We start from the raw sequence: 19,535 nt of genomic DNA on the forward strand, positions 1-19,535 counted from the left end.
CGCGAACACGCGCGCAAACAAACACAAAATAGATCAAGAAAACATACAATTATCTGTAAAAAGTGGAACAGATTTTTATTAAATTAACCTTATTAGTGCATTACGGTGAGCAAATGCCAAAAAGGGCCCTGCTCATTTGCATTAAGATAGATTTTTCAGGTTGGCTGCACGATTTAATTAAAGAAAAGATTAAGAGTCATTAGAGGAGCTGCTGTACCTTGCCGAGCGGAGCTCTCGAATGACTCAGGTTTACACACACACAGATGGTGATCCGGTAACTGCTGAACAGCTCCAGCAGAATGAGAATGATCCTATTAGATTGTAGGAGGAGGAGGAGGGTGACTTCCTCTAAGCCTCCCGTACACGTTTCAACCTCGCTTTTTATAGGTCTCTTTCTCTCTCTCTCTCACTGAGTCCAGGTTTTGGACCAATGTTTCTGGCTCATTGTGTGTGTGTATAAGCTACAGTATAATGAATACTGAATGGTGTTCTAGATTTAGAGGTTTGGGCTGTTCTGGGAATAATGCATTGGTGTTTGTTAATAAATTGTTAGTGTTTTTAAGTGCACATGTGCTGATGGTTCATGTTAGAGTTAGGGGTGGGAGAAAAAATGGATTCTCCGATGCATCGCGATTCTCTCTTCAACGATTCTGAATCGATTCCTAATATTTCAGAATCGATTCTAAGCTTGTTTTTTTTTCCGCATATGGCACGTGTGTGCGCTAGAGACGCGGCTGACTTCATTGCACAGAATTTGCACTGTGAGACTCGTGCGCACTGCTTGACAGTGTGCTTCTACCCGCCGTGTTTTACTTAAGATATGCTTTCATTTCTGCCGTCTGGAATGCAGTAGGCTACTATTAGATGCACGAAACTCGTGCACTGACAGACTTTCACGTGCGCTTTGTGTTCGTCCTAAAGCTCGATTGCAGATGCGGTTAAATGCACTTGCATTTTCGAATAGTTTTAAACGAAACTGTACATACAGTCAGTTATGTTTTCAGAGCAGGACAAAACATCTGATATATGTCACGTAGAGAGAGAGGAGATCTGGGTCCAAATGCAGGGAGGGAGTTTTAATATAAAAAAACAAACAAATCACAGACAAAAGGCCAACACGGCACAACACGACTAGAATCTAAGAAAATAAACAGAACTGAAACACAATCTAGAGCAGAGGGCAGGATCAAAACAGAGAGACACACGAAGACAGTACAGGAGACAATGCAGCCAGGATGATGAGTGGGGAAAGAGAGTTCTTATAATCCAGATAATTGTGACCAGGTGAGAGCTTAGATGAGTGCTGATGACAAGACAGGTGTACAATCAGGGAAGTGCAGTGCAGGGAAGGGAAAACAGCGACCTCAGGTGGCTGAGGGAAGCCCCATAGCCCAGATCATGACAATATATTGAAATAGATCTGTGCGTCAGATGCTCCGCATACCCAGGCTGTCAGAGAGAATGCGTTCACGTGTTAATTAATATACACATGCTTATAAGTTGATCCCTTATTTGAGATTGAATCTTCCGGGAAAGCAGATTCTCCGCATCTTCCTCGACTCCTCAGAATTGATGCGCGTTCTCTGTTTTGCAATGCAATTGGCATGCAAGTTATTTCATTCGCGGGCTAAGCTGTCCACGAAGCACTCGCCCAAGCGGAAAAACGCGCTGTTGCTGCCAGATCCTGATTGCCAAACATCATATTGTGTTTGATGCACAACTTACTTGACTAAATCAAATGGGAAAAAAATCATAACTGTATATTTTCATAATTTCTCAACAATTCAAAATTTGAAAGTCCACTGAAAAAATAGCCTATATAATAATAATAATAATAATAATAATAATAATAATAATAATATATATATATATATATATATATATATATATATATATATATATATATTAATAATAACAAACAGGAAAAAGATGATTTCGTCTCTGATTTGATTGGTTTCTAAATAATCTAAAGATATTATTATTTTTGGTATTACTGGTGGTTTTAGCACTCAGCAGCATACCTGGTAAAAAAAAAGAAAAAAAAAAAAGTCACCGCTCACCACTGCTGTGCATTAGTTTGAATGCAGCCTGGTAAAGCTGCCTGTCTATGATCTCATCAGTAATTATAAAACGCAGTAATGCTGAGGAAAAAAAGAAAAACTATTGTCTGTAAACTTTCGGATACCTATAAAGAACACTTAACACTTAAAAAGTACCTTGCTTATATAATTAAAAAAAATAAAGTAAAATTGGCACAAAATAAATGTGATATAAAACGTATATGAAAATGTAGCCATGTGCAGTAGCCTACTATTGAAAACTGAGAATGTGAGCATTGTGATAATGTTGTTGATAATGAAAACAGTAATTAAATTGAATCTTGAAACCAGTGAAGATTGACACACCTACTTTTACAGAGATTCCAACTATAAACAAAAAAGAATTAATTGGGGAAAAAATGTAGATCAAGAATCGTTTTGGAATCGGATCGTGACTCCCAGAATCGGATCGGGTCGTGAAGTGCCTGAAGATTCCCACCCCTAGTTAGAGTGTAGCAGTGCTGAATGTTGGATGGTTACTGTAGCAAAGTGAAGTTTACTGAACTGTGGACTACAGAAGTGACTGCCATTCTAGAGCAGGGATCAACAATTAGGACTATTTATGTATGTATTTATTAGCTAGACTTTTACTTTAACATTGTTCAGTGGCCTCACAACAACTTCACGTTTTATTATTAGCTTTTTTTTTCTATGTTAAAGAAGTTCACTTCCAGAACCAAAATGTACAGATAATTTACTCACCCCCTTGTCATTTAATATGTTCATGTCTTTCTATCTACAGTCGTAAAGAAATTCCGTTTTTTGAAGAAAACATTTCAGGATTTCTCTCCATTGGACTTCTATGGTGCCCTTGAGTTTAAACTTCCAAAATGCAGTTTAAATGCAGCTTCAAAGGGCTCTAAATGATCCCAGTCAAGGAAGAATGGTCTTATCCAGCGAAACGATAAGAAACAATTTTCTTAAAAATATTGACAATGTAAATACTTTTTTAGCCACAAATGTTTGTGTTGTCTAGCTCTGCGCCAACTCTGTGTATTCTCATTCAATACAGTTAGGGTATTTAGGATATCCATCTCATTTTCTCCCATTTCCTACATCGCTGCAGAAATATTGACCCAGTGTTTACAAAGTAAACGTGCAAAAAAGATCAAATGCCCTTTACAAAAAAAGCTTCTTTCTCTTATCTGTAAATTTTTGTTCTGGAAGTGAACTTCTTCTTTAAGCTTTTTAATTTATAAAAAGGACATTTGGAATATGTAATTTTTGCAGCTATTATGTGTTTGCAAAAACAACAACAACAACAACAAAAAACATTTCTTAAAATTCGTAAAATTATATTGCTGGTGTTTTACAATGGCTTTTTTTAACATTTTAATTAACATGAATGTTTTGACACTCCTATTTTAACTGTAAATTAAAGTAACCATGATTGATTTTGTGGCTCAAGAAGTTGCAAAAACTGTATATTATTCAATAAAAACAACAGTTGTTGACACACAAATAGATAGAAAGAAATATCAGTTTATGTTTTAATATTTTAATTTAATATAGATTATAAAAACAGATTATATTTGATTATAAAGTTATTTATTTAATAAAATAAATAAATACATTTTAAATTTATTTTTGAATGAATGAATACAATTTATTTAAAAATGTTTATTTCAAGGCATGGATTAATAAAAAAAATTAAGTAAATGAATAAAAATAAACTGAAATATTTATTTAAATGAATGGATGAATGAAAGAATAATAATGCATTTAAGTAAATTGAATGAATAAATAAATAAAACCAAGTTTATTTATTTAAATGAATGGCTAAATGTTGTTGTTTTTATTATTATATTTTACTTAAAAATGTATTTGTTTCTTAAGTGAATGAATGATTTTTTTCAATACACAAATATAATCAAATAGCTATCAAGGAAGGAATTTTATTTCACTATTTAGTTTATCTGCAGAATTTTAAAATATCAATTTAAAGCAATTTCTTTATTTTGAAGAGCTGCACAAGTAAAATGAACACAGTATGAGTGGGGTTGAACAATGTACAATATAATATCCGGTCATAAAATGATTTATAATTCAGATACAGGTTCACACAAAAACAAAATATCTTATACAATGGCATTTTAGCCTTTATACCATTAAAAGGGATAAATCGAGTATATAATTTATTATATTTATTCAAAACATAAATATTACTGTCCTAATTGTTTATATTTTTAGAAGGCACATTAACTTCTTTCACATATAGACGTTTTTCCTGAACACGGAAGTAAGTCCGACTCTTAACTGAAAGAATGCTTTGCGTTTCCGGTCTGCATTGTTTCTAGTCAAATTAGGGTATAGTCCGAGCTAATACACTAATGTTAAACCTATTAAAATGTTTTAAAAAGCACATGGCTCCATAGCGCCATCACTTGGCAATGTCGCAATGACCGTCATAAGTCAGTGCCTCACTTTAATGAGTGTGTAGATGACACGAAGCAGCGGACGTTAGCTACATTAAAAACAGATGGACGCTATTTGAATGGGTTCCTATGGAAACCGGAACAGAAAAGCATTCAATCTGACGTTAGAATTTGTAATGGCGGCGCTCATCCTTTACTCAGGAAAAAGGTCTATACTCTCTGTCACGAGGGGGCGCTTTAGGAGTGCTGAAATAATAAGGTTTCCCTAGTAACGGCTGTACACAAAAAAAGTCCCTTTAAGGCAAGTCATGTCACTTGGCGGCCATCTTTGAAACACTACTCAGGCAGGCAAGTGCAGCTCCTATCTTTTTGAATGGGGAAACATCAAATTCTCCAAAACTGTTCACCAAGTTTACGATTAAATTTCATATTTTAAATCTCCAAAGAAATCCAACAAGAACTGCCTCATAAATATGGTTCCTTGTTGCTAAATGAGCCAGTTTCTATAGTAACTGGGACTTCTAACTGCAGCTGCAGTGACGCGCTGACTTTACTAATCAACGATTGGCTCTTTCACTAAGAAGGCGGGGCTTCGCGGTCATAATGAACGTTGCATTTTTCCCCATTCAAAACTATATGAGTGACACTTCTTGGGTATTCTATAGTCTTTGATACAAAGCAGCATTAACGCTGTTTTATGAGGCATGAAATGAAAATACTGACGATACGTTTCTGAGGACAGTCAGTTCCCTTCAGATACATTCATATAAAGACATCCGTGTGGCGTTTTGACTTTGAAACGTGCAGTACATATATTTTTATTCAGTGACATCATTGCCTTTTGAAGTTTTATCCAGCTGTTTCGCGATTCTCGTCTTTCATCATCAACTGTAAGACCCCTTAATATTATCATTACGATTTTTCTTTTACTATTTAACATATTTAAAACTTTTAATGGCCTTAAATTTGATACAACTAAATTGATGAGTTTTTTAGGACCTCAGGAGCCCTGTACTTTACAATAGCCCGTCGGGCAGTCCGGTCAAACATTTTGGTAGCCCGACTGGAAAACACAATAGCCCCGGGACATCAGGACGTCGGGCTAGTGATTTTGCGAGCCCTGACATCGCATCGCAAAAATAATTATAACAATCATTAAAACAGCTCTAATAATGCGTTTATTATAACATTTTCCTTTGGTCAGCAAGGCTACAATTATTTGTACATTAAAAAACACATGTCTGATTCATTGACCAAAGAATATTATTTTTTGTATTTTTATTTTTTTTTTCATTATTTTAAGTTAAATTGTGCTTTTGATAGTAGGCTATAATGTCTATTTTTGAAAAGCAAGACAAAACTGTAAAAAGCAAATAGCATTGACTATTGAATTTATGCAATGGTGAAAAAAATGGCAAAATACATGGGGCACAAAACACGAAAAACCGTGTTCGGTAATCAGCCTGGTGTGTAATTTTGTTCCACTTCGGCGAAGAATTTTCATTTCGGTGCATCCCTAATTTAGAGTAGAAGTGTTGATGAATTATGTCGTATAGTTCGTTTTCTAGAGCAGAAGTGTTGGTTGACACTTAGAAACTACCTTCATTGTGAAAGTGCTATTGAAGTGAAGAGGGTTGCTTGATAAAGCTAAGTATTCTAGAGTACAGACGCATTGATTGATGAATGTTTGGTTTTGTAGACTACAATGATGTTGGCCGTCACGTCGAATGCAGTCATCCAAGTTTCCCGTTCAGATGCGACTTCAATCGCGCGTTTGCTGAAGAGCGGCATTTTCTTCCACCGCCTGAATGTAACGTAACGCGTCGAGCTCCGGCAGCAGAACAGAGCGAAGAAAGAGGTTTTATGGTGACAGGTGGGAGAGAGGGATAAAAAAAGATGTGGAGAGGTGAAGAAAAGAAAGACACGCTCCCCTATCACCCCTTCAGCTTCCGAAATTACATATGCAAATCGCACAGGGAGGAATTTGGTGAAAGTGCGAGAGAGAGAGAGCGAGCGAGCTGTGATCCGGGACATAATCCGTCTGCTCCGGCCTGTACGAGTGAAGAGCAGGAACCGGGGCATAAAGGAGGCAGCCATGTGAATCCGCTGCTCCGGGATCAGCGCGTACACGTGAACGGCGCGCTCTTGCCGCCGCCAGCCGCTCCGGGATCAGCGCTCGCGTGTGCGGAGGCAGTAATGAGCGAGAGCGCGCTGTAATCAGGCAGCATTGAGCTGGCGGCAGGTGTTTGGCAGGTGCGCGCAGACAGATGTGTGATGCTGGCAAGCTTAACGCCGTACAGGTGTGAAGAGCAGTCTACTCCCTAATTAGTGATTTAAATGCTTAATTTCTGTGTTTCAATATTGATTGCTACCTTTCTGCTCTCCTCTGTCTCTCCTGCAGGCTGCCAGAGCGGCTTTTGCAGAAGCAGAGCTTGTTTCTTTTGTGCTCGTATGATGTTTTACCTTCAGTCCGTAGACTTTCTGCTAAAGATGAAAGATCCAGCTGTCGTACAACGGAGTGCTCTCTGAATGCCTCTTGTTATGCTGTATGTGGAAGTGACAGGAGAGCGTTTTGGTTCACATGCATTGAGAATAGCAGCCTCAGTTTAAAAGAGTGTCAGATTGGTTCATGTTAACAGAGGATTTATTTGGAGCAAACCAAACAATAACCTGTATACACTCTTAAGGCGAAAAAAAAAAAAAAAGTTATTACCTTACGTACCCAGCTAATTGCTAACAATTTTTGTATTACGTTTTGTAAGTTTTCTAAAATGTTAGGTTTGAATATGCAAATGAGGCATTATTTAATGAAATATGCACTAATTTGCATACATTTCCAGTACAAAAATCTAAACACTGGATGAAGTCAGTTTCAAAATTCTTGTTTAATTTTTTTGACATATTAGAGTAAAATGTTTTTACAGAGGGGACAGATTTTTGTACTTGTGGTCAAAAATAGTAGTGTCTGGATTCTTGCAAAGATGTTTAGAGATGCAAGGCCAAGATTTGGTCCAGTTTTTGGATCTTCTTTGGCTGCAAGTAGTAAATAAAACAAATGTTTTTTCCTCAGTGAACATTCTGCAAAGTTTTCTGATTGCCAAATATGTGTGTGTTTTTTTTTTTTTTAAGGGGAATCCATTAACATTCCATTTGTGCAGTTTAACTTTTTTTTTTTTGCATTTGTAAATAGAAAAATAATTATTCACCCAAAAATGAAATTTCATTATTTACTCACCCTCAAGTTGTTCCAGACCTGTGTGTGTTTCTTTCTTCTGTTTTGAAGAATGTTGGTAACCAAAAAGTTGCTGGTAGCCATTGACTTCCATAGTATGAAAACAAATACTATGGAAGTCAATGGCTACCTGCTTCTGTTTGCCAAATATATACAGTATATATATTTTTTTTTCAAGGTGAGTCAATTACCATTCCATCTGTGCACTGTCAAATTTGTAAAACAAAGAAAGATTATCGGAGTATTTTGCAAGACAATAATACTTCTACTTATTCATGTTATAATAATAATATTCCTAAAAATTCATGTTTAATTCATTGTGTGACTTGGCATATCTTGGTATTTATTTCTCAATTTACTAGCAATTTTTGAGTGAAAATTGTTGAAATGATGCCATCAGTTTGACCCATTTGTTGTGCATTTGATTTCCATGTTTTGAATCTAGGAGTGAATTAAGTTGTATTATGTCACTACTTATTTTACTATATATTTTAGACAATTAGTGACCCAACAAATTATTTAGCTAGTCTGCGAGTCACTGTGAACCTCATGTAAATGATTTTGCAGTATCATTGGTATTGTAGCCAGCTGGGAAGACTTTTGTTATTTTGAAACACAAATTAAATGGTTGGTTCACCCAAAAATGAAAATTAGCCCATGATTTACTCGCCCTTCAGGCATCCTAGGTGTATATGACTGACTTCTTTTAGACGAATGCAATCAGAATTATATAAAAAGTTATCCTGGCACTTCCAAGCTTTACTAAGCAAGCTTTTTTTATTTAAAACATAAGAATCATTTAGCTTCCGCCAATTGGAAGCAGCTTTGGGTGGATGACATCAGTGTTGTTTTCGTCAACGATGACGAAATCATTTTGTTGACGCCACTTTTTTCCATGACGATAACGAGACGATGACGAGACAAAAATGGCTCGTTGATGACTAAAACATGATGAGACGTGTGTGAGTTTTCGTTGACGAGACGAGAATAGACGAAAATGTTAGTGGGTGGTCCGTCAGAAGTTTAAAATGCATGACATTTCTGCTTATTGTGCATGCCAATTAAAACCGAAAAAGTATCTGCCGCTATGGCAAGCCGTTGTAGCATTAAATACTCTTTGCCATACTAGTATGGCAAGCCGTTTTAGCATTCTATCCTTGTTTGGTTACGCTTAGTCTCAGCTTCAGGCATCACGCCCATGGAATGTTGGCTAAACGTCTGATGCATATGGTACACTTAACTGGAAACACTTCAGGAATGTCGAAGTCGTCATCTGATTAGTTGAATTTGATCGGATTTCCGGAACACGCGAGTGTCGCGTTTATTTTCGGTCCGCCAGGAAACAAAGCGCAGACTGATTTACTCACGTTTTGCTAAAAGGTGCTTATGCAGACGTCGTTGTTGTTATACACATTTGCGACGTTCGCGAACAAATTACTGACTTACTGCTTGTTCTCCCTCTTCTTCGTTAACTTTCAATGCTGGCTATTTCAATGACTGACTTGTTGCATGCCAGTCTGTTGTTGTGGGGGCATTTCTACACCCCGAAACGTGACGCTGAACGAAACGAACTGTGATTGGTTGTTTGACATGTCGGTTTAAATTAAAGCCAATTAAAGCTGCCATGAATTCCAGACCTTCAGCCGTCAGTCTGAAGTTCTGGCTACGCGAGACTAGGTTACGCTCAACTAGTGATGCTCCGATTGATCGGCCACCGATCATGATCGGCCGATATTGGCTAAAAATAGCTTGATCAGCGAACCCCAAAAGCGCCGTTCAAAAAAGCCGATCACTTGACCTAAATTACTCGCGCGACTTTTTCACACGTGCATGCACGGCGCACAGGTAAACAACTGCAGAACGGAGCTTACCAGTGGCAACATGAGTACTAAATTCCTTATTCGTTTTGTAAGGGTAGTCTTGTTATTGGGCATGTGACTAAGTTGTGCGTGTACAGAGCGCTGACTGTAGTTTTGGCGGAAAAGTATACTTTCGGTTTCATTCTCTGCTATCGTCAGTGAGTGGTAAATGTGCGTGCTTGAATGTAAATGCATGTATCTTTCTATACCCGTCATATTGCAATAATGTTACCGCTGTATGTCTGATTGCTGTCATCAGATCATGTTGTAGATCAGTTCATATAGAATGAGGAGAAACGGTGCCTGTGTAATTCACGTGCATATGTTTAGCGCCATTTTATCGCATCGTAATTCTAATGAACGCATATAGATGTTACTGAGGTGAATGTTTATGTTTCCTATATACAGACGGATTCTGATATATCGTATTTAATTCAGCCTAAACCACATTTTACTACCTTTATTCAAATGACTGTGCAATGCTGGATCATATAATCCTTACATCATCTTAAAAAGCAGCTACAAATAACAAGCAAAGAACATTTACATTATCAAAGAACTTCATCACGTGTTAAGGAGATGTGGCCACTCTATGCATGTTTATATCACGGCAAGTTTCTGAAGCATCCTAGAACCGACTCTCTGCACTGCATCGCTAAAGTTAGCCGCCTTTTTGACGGATAATAATAATAATCGTCTTGCTATCGTCAAAGGCATCAGCAACAGGCGAGATCTCTAACTATCGTCGATATACGATCCTGTCGTCTATAACCCTAACTTGGTGGTTCTTCAAGATATTGACTGTAGCCTATTTCTACAGTTTATTTTTTTTTTTCAATATTGTTAATTTAGAGTTAGTTTCATTTCTACAAATGGTGCAAACTCTGCTAGATTATAGATACAAGATTCCCATTCCCCTGCCATTCGTATTTAATTCAACCTAAACCACATTTTACTACCTTTATCCTAATGACTGTGCAATGCAGTGTGTGTGTGTGTGTGTGTGTGTGTGTGTGTTTGTTCACTTCTCACTGCTGTGTGTGTGCACTTGGATGGGTTAAATGCAGAGGGCCAATTTCGAGTATGGGTCACCATACTTGACAATACGTCACAACTTTCACTTTCACTTTCTGTGATCGGCAGTGATCGGCAATCGGCAGATCATGATCTTGGTGATCGGTAATCGATGATCGGCCCCAAAAATGCTGATCGGAGCATCTCTACGCTCAACACATTGTTGTCACTCAGACAGACAGACGATTAACCATGATGGCGGCAGTTTGCACACAGGGTGGTCGCAAACGGTGAGAGGACCTATGGGTGTATTTCAAATATATGTCTTTTATGTCTAAAACCATTCCTTCATTATTGTAATTATTGGTGAAAATAGTCGATCCGGAAGCTCACATTGTGTTGAACTATAGATCTGCTATTTTCACAACTTATAAGTGACACTACCCAACAGCAAAATACTTACTGACCTACATTAATTTGTTAAGACTTTTTCCCCTTTTTTTTGACTAAAACTAGACTAAAACCTTTGACTTTCCGTCGACTAAAATTGGACTAAAACTATCACATTTAGAAGTGACTAAAATTTGACTAAAACTAATAAGCATTTTAATCCATAAGACTAAGACTAAATCTAAGATGGTTGTCAAAAACAACACTGGATGACATCGGATGTCGGCATTGCGCATGTGCCTGTGAGTCTCATAAAAACCAACGTTTGTTTACAGGAGCAAAGGAAGCAACGTTTCCTTACTTTAGCAAAGGAAAACCGGTCTCCTTTTGGCTTATATCGAAATCCTCTGACATTTTCCTTTACAAATCCTCATTTTGAACTTCTAGTTTGTGACCTTTGTTTTGTTTTGATCTTTCCATGACGCGTTTGTCACTTCTGAGCAGCGCATGTGCAACTCTAACAAAGCTAGATTAAAGTGATTATTGCATTTTAAATAGTATTTCCTACAAAAACGCATTGATTCGCTACAAGAGGCCTTATTCACCCCCTGGAACCATGTGAGGCACTTTTTTATTATGGATGGATTCGCTTTATTGGACTTGTTTTGAACTTATGAAGTGAAACTCCTGTCCATGGAATTCTAAAACTTGGAAATGCCAGGATACTTTTTAGTATAACTCAGATTGGATTCATTTGAAAGAAGGCTGTTAAACTTTAGACTTGCATTAAAGTATTCAGTATTTTTTTTCTCCAAAAAACAGCACTGTTTTTTTTTTTTTTTCATTTGTATCTTTTTTTTCAGTTTCATTGCTATCTTTAAATGAATCACTAATATAAAGTTTTGGACCCAGTCATAATCGTGTTAAATAATCGTAATTACAATATTGACCAAAATAATCGTGATTATGATTTTTGCCATAATCGAGCAGTCCTAATATGATATTTTTGCCATATCGCCCACCCCTATTGCTAACAGACAGATTTCTCCAGGTATTAGAGACCTTAGTCAGTACAGGCCCAAAGCATTGACTAGTCTGTCAGAGTGGTTTAGTAAACTGCATGTGTTTGTGACACAATAAGGCGCAGTAAAGCAATGCATGTCTGCTGGAGGTTTAGTTTTATTTCTGGTGGATGGTGTGTGAGACTATTAATATTCCCCAATACATGCAATGAAGCTGCGGTCTGTGTCTAAATATCACCTGAAGGTACAATGTCTCTTATCTCTGGCCCGGTGCTGTTAGTCTCGCAGTGAGCTTTATGCTTGATAAACTCCTGAAATTAATGAATAAGTAACATGTGTGATATGAATCAGAGAGATGAGCCTCTTTGTGTTTGTGGTCATGGAGCCAGTCAAGTGTAATGGCTGCTATCACCGTGTGTGTGTGTGTGTGTGTGTGTGTGTGCGCGTGTGTGCGTGTGTGTGTGTGTGTGTGTGTGTGTGCGTGTGTGTGTGTGTGCGTGTGTGTGTGTGTGTGTGTGTGTGTGTGTGTGCGTGTGTGTGTGTGTGTGTGTGTGTGTGTGTGTGTGTGTGTGTGTGTGTGTGTGTGTGTGTGTGTGCGTGTGTGCGTATGAAAGAATGCGAGTGTGTGTATATGTGTACGGTGAACGTAATTAATCTCCATAAAGGCTGGAAAGGTGGCTGGGATGAGTGGAAATTTAATTATCTCTGTGCCGAGTGTCATTTCTCTGCTGAAATATGCAGCGTATCTCTTTCTCAGGTTCAGATGAACCACCTGAGCCTCTGAGGAGTTCACCTGAGCAGATCTCACATACAACCTGATCAAATACACACCATCGCAGCCGCCCGGCTCTCTTTGTCCAGGTGGAATATAATGATGATCTTCACTTCTCCTGACATTATCAGTTACAGTAAATGTTAAAAATTTAGGGGCCATATAATGTGCATGCACTGAACAAACACACTTACATTTAAGGATCATTCCCAGAAAACAATGTTATTTATGCCTGAATATTTCAGAAATGAATGAATGGTAACACTTTAGAATAGGTAACACTTATTAACTACGACTTTTCCCTCAATAAATTCCTAATTTGCTGCTTATTAATAATTAGTAAGGTAGTTGTTAGGTTTAGGTATTGGGTACGATTAGGGATGTAGAATAAGGCATTAATATGTGCTTAATTAGTACTAATAAATGGCCAATATTCTAGTAATGTGCATGCTAATAAGTCGTAGTTAATAGTGAATAAGTGTTACCTATTCTAAAGTGTTACCGAATGAATGAATAAATAACTACATGGATATATGATAATACATACACTGCGACTCAAAAGTTTGGGATCAGTAAGATTTTTAATGCTTTTTAAAGAAGACTTTTCAGCTCATCAAGGCTGCATTTATTTAATTAAAAATACAGAAAAAACTGTAATTTTGTGAAATTGTCAATGCAATTTAAATAGTGGTTTTCTGTTTAATATACCTTAAAATATAATTTATTTCTGTGATCAAAGCTACATTTTCAGCATAATTTCTCCAGTATTTAGTGTCACATGATCCTTTAGAAATTATTCTAAAATGCTAATATTATTATCAGTGTTAAACTGTTTTGCTGCTATATATATATATATTGCAACCTGTGAAACTTTTTTTTTTAGGATTCTTTGTTAAATAAAACGTTAAAATAGAAAACTTAAATAACAATAAACACTTTAAAGTTTGGGGTCAGTATTTTTTTTCTTTCTTTCTCTCTTTGAAAGGAATTAATAATTTTATTAACTTATATTGTTAGAAAAGATTTCTATTTTGCATAAATGCTGTTCTGTTTCCAACATTGATAATAAAAGTAATCAATTAGTATATTAGAATGATTTCTGAGGGATCATGTGACACTGAAGACTGGAGCAATGGCTGATGAAAATTCAGCTTTGCATCACAGAAATAAATTATCTTTTAAAGTATATTACATTTAAAAAACTGTTATTTTGAATTGCAATAATATTTCATAATATTACTTTTTTCTGTATTTTTGATTGAATAAATGGAACGTTGATGAGCATAAGATACTTAAAAACAAAAATAAATAATAAAAACAACAACAACAATAATAGATGTAACATTACTTAAAGTAATAAATGATTAATAATGAATATTATTATGTATGATAATAATAATAATTCATATTTTTTATAATACATATTTGACAGAAGTAATTTATATAATTAACATTATTATTAATGATAATCTTGTTAATACAATTAACAAGTATGATATATTTAAATACAACAATAAAAATAACAATAATGCTACATATAATGTTACATTTAAATTAATAATTTATAATTAATAATGATTATTACTAATATGTATGATTATTTAAATAAAACAAATAACATAATATGTAAATAATATAATATATAATTATATAATAAATTAAAATATTATTTAAGATATTATTTTATTTTATTATGTTTTATTTTATTTTCCCCACTATCATATGATGTCATTCCATTACAGGTGGGTGGGGAAAAAAAAGAAAAATACAAGACAAAGACAAATTCTGCATTTTGTCAGAAAATGCTTAAAGCATAAAAAATACATAGACAGTAAAAGCATGATAATTAAATTTTCTTAAAATAGAAATGAAACCCAATCCCAGTCTTCCAGCTCTGTCATTCCTGTTCTGAAACCACTGGAAAAACTGACTTCCCCAAAAAATTAGTGTATGACATCAGATATGTGGCACGTCAGACCTGTTTTGTGATGTAAACAATCTCTGATTATGAGCGAGACTCCAGATAAATGTCCCTTTTCCTCTGCCTTTGCTTTTATCCGTTTATCTGTCATTAGCTCAGGCTCTTCCTCTCTGCTTTAGCATTATTTGAGCGGTATTATGTTTTTTTTTTTTCCCTAAAAAGGCAATTTTAAAGGAAATCAATTGATGCTGTAAGCGAATCAGGAGATTTATCAGTTTATTTCTGCCTCTGTTTGAGTCTCACAATATAAATGAACTTCACTGTCAGAGAATAGCATCAGCTGAAACAGTTTCTGCTCCTTCCTCCAATTCTAATGTGATTGTTTCCGTCACAGTTTGATCTGTAGAGTGTGTTTATTCATACTCAAGCTGGTTATTCAGTTTAGAGAATACTTGATTGATAATGCAGTATTTTCAGTTGAGAAGGAGCTTACAGACCAGTGTCAGGAAATATTGTTTTTAGAAATATTATTTGTTGCTAAAATTGAGTTTCAGGGATAGGGCTGTGCAATCAATCGAAATTCAGTTTTGATTTTTAATTCGGCTTCAAACGATTATGAAAATGCAATAATCAAGATAAAACGATTATTGCTCCCGATTCCAGTGGTGAGCTTTCGCTCCTCCATAAAAGCCCAATTTCACATGCAAATCAGTAAAATCATGTAACGTGACTTGCATAAAATGGGATGTGCTTGATTTATTAATGTTTATTTGATTAGGGTTAGGGTTAGGGACAGAGAACAAGGACAAGTAAAGTGAACATTTAGCTGCATACCTAATCGGTCAAATACATGCAAATATATGTCAAAATGCAGTGTTTGGTGATTATTCATTTGAACCTTCAACTTATGTCTCAAATTAACGTAAACAGTTAAGAATTAAAATACTTGTGTAACAGTCTCTTAAAGCGGCCACAGTTATCCCTTCTGTCATCTCTGTGATTAATGTTCATCAAACAACAAAAGACAAAATCACTCACTGCTCTTGACGGAGGGACTTTTGTAGTTTTTATAAGAAACAAAGCATGTTTAATTCTTACAGTAAAGACTATGCTGTTTTATTTCACATTCAATTAATTACATTAAATTTCCAAAAAAAGAGTTTAATTTGTATCTTTTTTTCTATTGTATTGCTAACTTTAAATTAATCAATCATATAAAGTTATGGACCAACTCATAATGGTGTTAAATAATCATTATTACAATATTGACCAAAATAATCGTTTTTTTTTTTTTTTTTTTCGTATTTACATCAATTAAATTGATATTTACATTAGGCCTACATATTTATATATCATCATATAAAATGACTTAATATATTATGATTGTCAATTCAGTTTCAGTTTCAATAAAATCAATTCTCAATCTGATAGGCTGTTATAAAACAAGTTAATCTGCTTTTTATTCATATTTTATGTATTATTATATATTTTATTTTTACAGATTGTCACAGTTATAAACCGTGACCATTTGTCTGTGAGTGTATGAAAGAGAGAGGTGTATTGTGGGATGCCACATATTGTTAGATTGTGTTTCATTATGCTGAGGTCTGAATGTAGAAGTGTTCAGTGTAAACATCTGAAAATGACTGGGAGGGACAGAAGAGGTGTGTGTGTGTGTGTGTGTGTGTGTGTGTGTGTGTGTGTGTGTGTTGTGCTGAGATGAGTTTATGTGTGCGGGGCATCAGAGCGTGAAGCCTGACGACTCCGGTCCACCTTCCCATAAATCACAGCGGTTTTAATCATACCTGCCACCTCCACACTCACCGCCTCTCTCTCTCCCTCACTCTCTCTCTCTCCCTCTCTCTCTCTCCCTCTCTCTCTCTCTCTCTCTCTCTCTCTCTCTCTCTCTCTCTCTCTCTCTCTATTTCAATTATCTAGGAGGTTCTTGTAGCTTTTTATTTATTTATCTGGGCTTCATGTACAGCATGCACGTATATTCCTGTGAGAGTGACTGAAGGACAGAGAGAGATTGTGACGGTATGAAAATAGCGTTTCTCTGAGGGACTGAGAACCTGACGATGGTTGAGCTCATCTACTCTAGCATGACTGATATCAGGAGCTCAAACCAGCCAAAGATAGTCAGTCTGGACTGTTTTGTTTTATAATTCAGCAAAACCAGCTGGTTTTAGGCTGGTTTAAACTGTTTTTCTGAATTTGTTTAGTTTAATTTTATTTAAAACACTGGATACTTGCTTTGCAGATTGTTTTTGTTGACTGAAGTGGAGTTGAAAATGCTCACGTGTTTAAAACACCTGAATTTGCAATTTTGTTAAGATATTAAACTATATAAATCAAATGGAAGATTTAAATACACACTTAAGTGATGATGGTGTGTGTACATTACAGGAAACAGTACCATGCTCTGTATTTCTGCGTCTTATTCATATTAAGGATCTATTTCACTGAATTATTCACTCAACCATTTCCAAACCATAATCTGAATCCACAGTTAGTATTAAAATCTGAATCAAAATCAGAATATGAATACAAATGAAACATAACTGGAATATGCATATTTAAATGATATTCAGAATCAAAATCTAAATCCAAATATGAATCTGAATCAAAATTAGGATCATAAATAAAATACGCATCAGATTGAAAATCTGATTCCAAATCAGAATTACTAATGAGGATCAGAATCCAAATCATGTTAATTTAATTATTTAATTTAATAATTTAATTTAAGGATTCAAATGAGAATCTAAATCAATATCTGAAACATTTATTAAATTAAGTAGAACTTCAGCAAGAATCAAAATTGCATGGATCTGTTTAAAATGGATAAATTTAGAATTTTGGTACTAAATTAAACTATGCAAATCAAATGGAAGATTAAAATACACACTTAAGTGATGATGCTGTGTACATTAGAGGAAACAGTGCCATGCTCTGTATTTATGCATCTGACTTCTGTTAAGATTTTATTTAATTGAAGTATTCACTCAACCTTTTCCAAACCAAAATCAGAATATACATTAAAATCTAAAACATTAAGTAGATTTAGTATTAAAATAAGTATCAAAATGTGAATAGTAATCTAAATGAAACATAACCGAAATATGCATCAGAGTTTAAATAAGATTCGGAATCAAAATCTGAATCCTAAAATGATTCTGAATCAATAGAATCATAAATAAAATATGCATCAGATTCTAAATCTGATTCCAAATCAGAATTACTAAAGAGAATTAGGATTAATTTTTAGTTAAGGATTTAAACGAGAATCTAAATCAATTTCGGAAGCATTCGTTAGAATAAGTATTAAAATTAGAATCAAAATCAGAATGTGAACACAAAATTAGAATTCATTAGAATTTGAATAAGAATCAGAATCAAAATCTGAATCAAAATTAGAATTTGATTTTCAAAATTGATTTCTAAATCAGAATTAGAATGAGGACAGGATCCAAATCAGATTGAATTTATGGATTCGAACGTAAAACTACATCAATATCTAAAACGTTCATTATAGTAGATTAAGTATTTAAATCAGAATCAAAATCATAATGTGAATCCAAATCTAAATCAGAAACGCAACTGGAATATGCATCAGAATTTGAAAAAAAAAAATCAAAATCTGAATTCACATACCATTCAGAATAGAAATTATGATCATAACTAAAATTTGCAATCAATTTAAAATCTGATTTAAAATCAGAATTACAATCAGAATCCAAATCCACTTCTGAATCCACTCCTTAATCTCTTTGATTCAGCAGTACATGTGAAGCACAGGCGTGTAGTTTGTGTGTGTTTAGCTCCAGTGATGTGGTTAATCCACACATATCTGCAGCGTTTCTGCATTCAGCCGATGATATGAGAACTGCAGGATGAACTAATGCTCCTCATCAAGCTCTGAACACCGCAAATAAATAAATAAATCAAGCCACCTGCTGTGTTTCCTGAGTGGACCTTTAGTGACCTGCCTATCCTCAGGTTAATGACACTTTGGCCCACCACACACACACACACACACACACACACACACACACACACACACACACACACACACACACACACACACACACACACTCTACCTGCACACATCTGTTCAGTATCTGAGGCACTTGAATGAAGAGGTTGATCCAGCATGTAAGGAGCTTTGTGTGGGTTTAACAGTAATCCATCCGACCCACCACACCTGTGGTATCTCACACAACACACACACACACACACACACACACACACACACACACACACACACACTGATTAAAGGCAGATCACCGGCTGTTGCAGAAAATCTGTGCTCATATTCATGTATTCATATTTATAGGTGTGTGTACTAGTTGTATATTTGTCTACAGGTTTAAGTCTGTGATTTGATGTTTAAATTAGTTAAACATCTGAATAATGAAACATACAGTGAGGCTGATGATACATAAAGCCACTTTATGAGCAATTTAATCGGGCAACTTTTTTAAACAATGTTGCTTGGGCACTTTCCCATTGAGAATGGGTAACAAATTTCTAGCTGGATAATTTTAGATCAGTCATGGCACCTGCTAATTGCAAAGATGCCCAGTGTATCTTCAGCATAATGATCACTCACACAAGCCCATAAATAGGGTTGGGCATCGAGAACCGGTTCCAACTTGGAACCGTTAAAAAATAACGATGCCATTGGAATCGTTTATAAAATTTGTTTTCGATTCCGATCATCGGTTCCAAACACGCAAGTTTTGGTTTCCATTGTGGCCACCGTATTTCCGGAAGTGCTTGCCGTGCGCTTGTTCAGTTGCAGCTATGGAGCACGGTAAGCGGCGCTCAAAAGTGTGGCTTTATTTCACA

This window comes from Garra rufa, chromosome 12 (assembly GCF_049309525.1).
Source record: "Garra rufa chromosome 12, GarRuf1.0, whole genome shotgun sequence".
Taxonomy (NCBI): domain Eukaryota; kingdom Metazoa; phylum Chordata; class Actinopteri; order Cypriniformes; family Cyprinidae; genus Garra; species Garra rufa.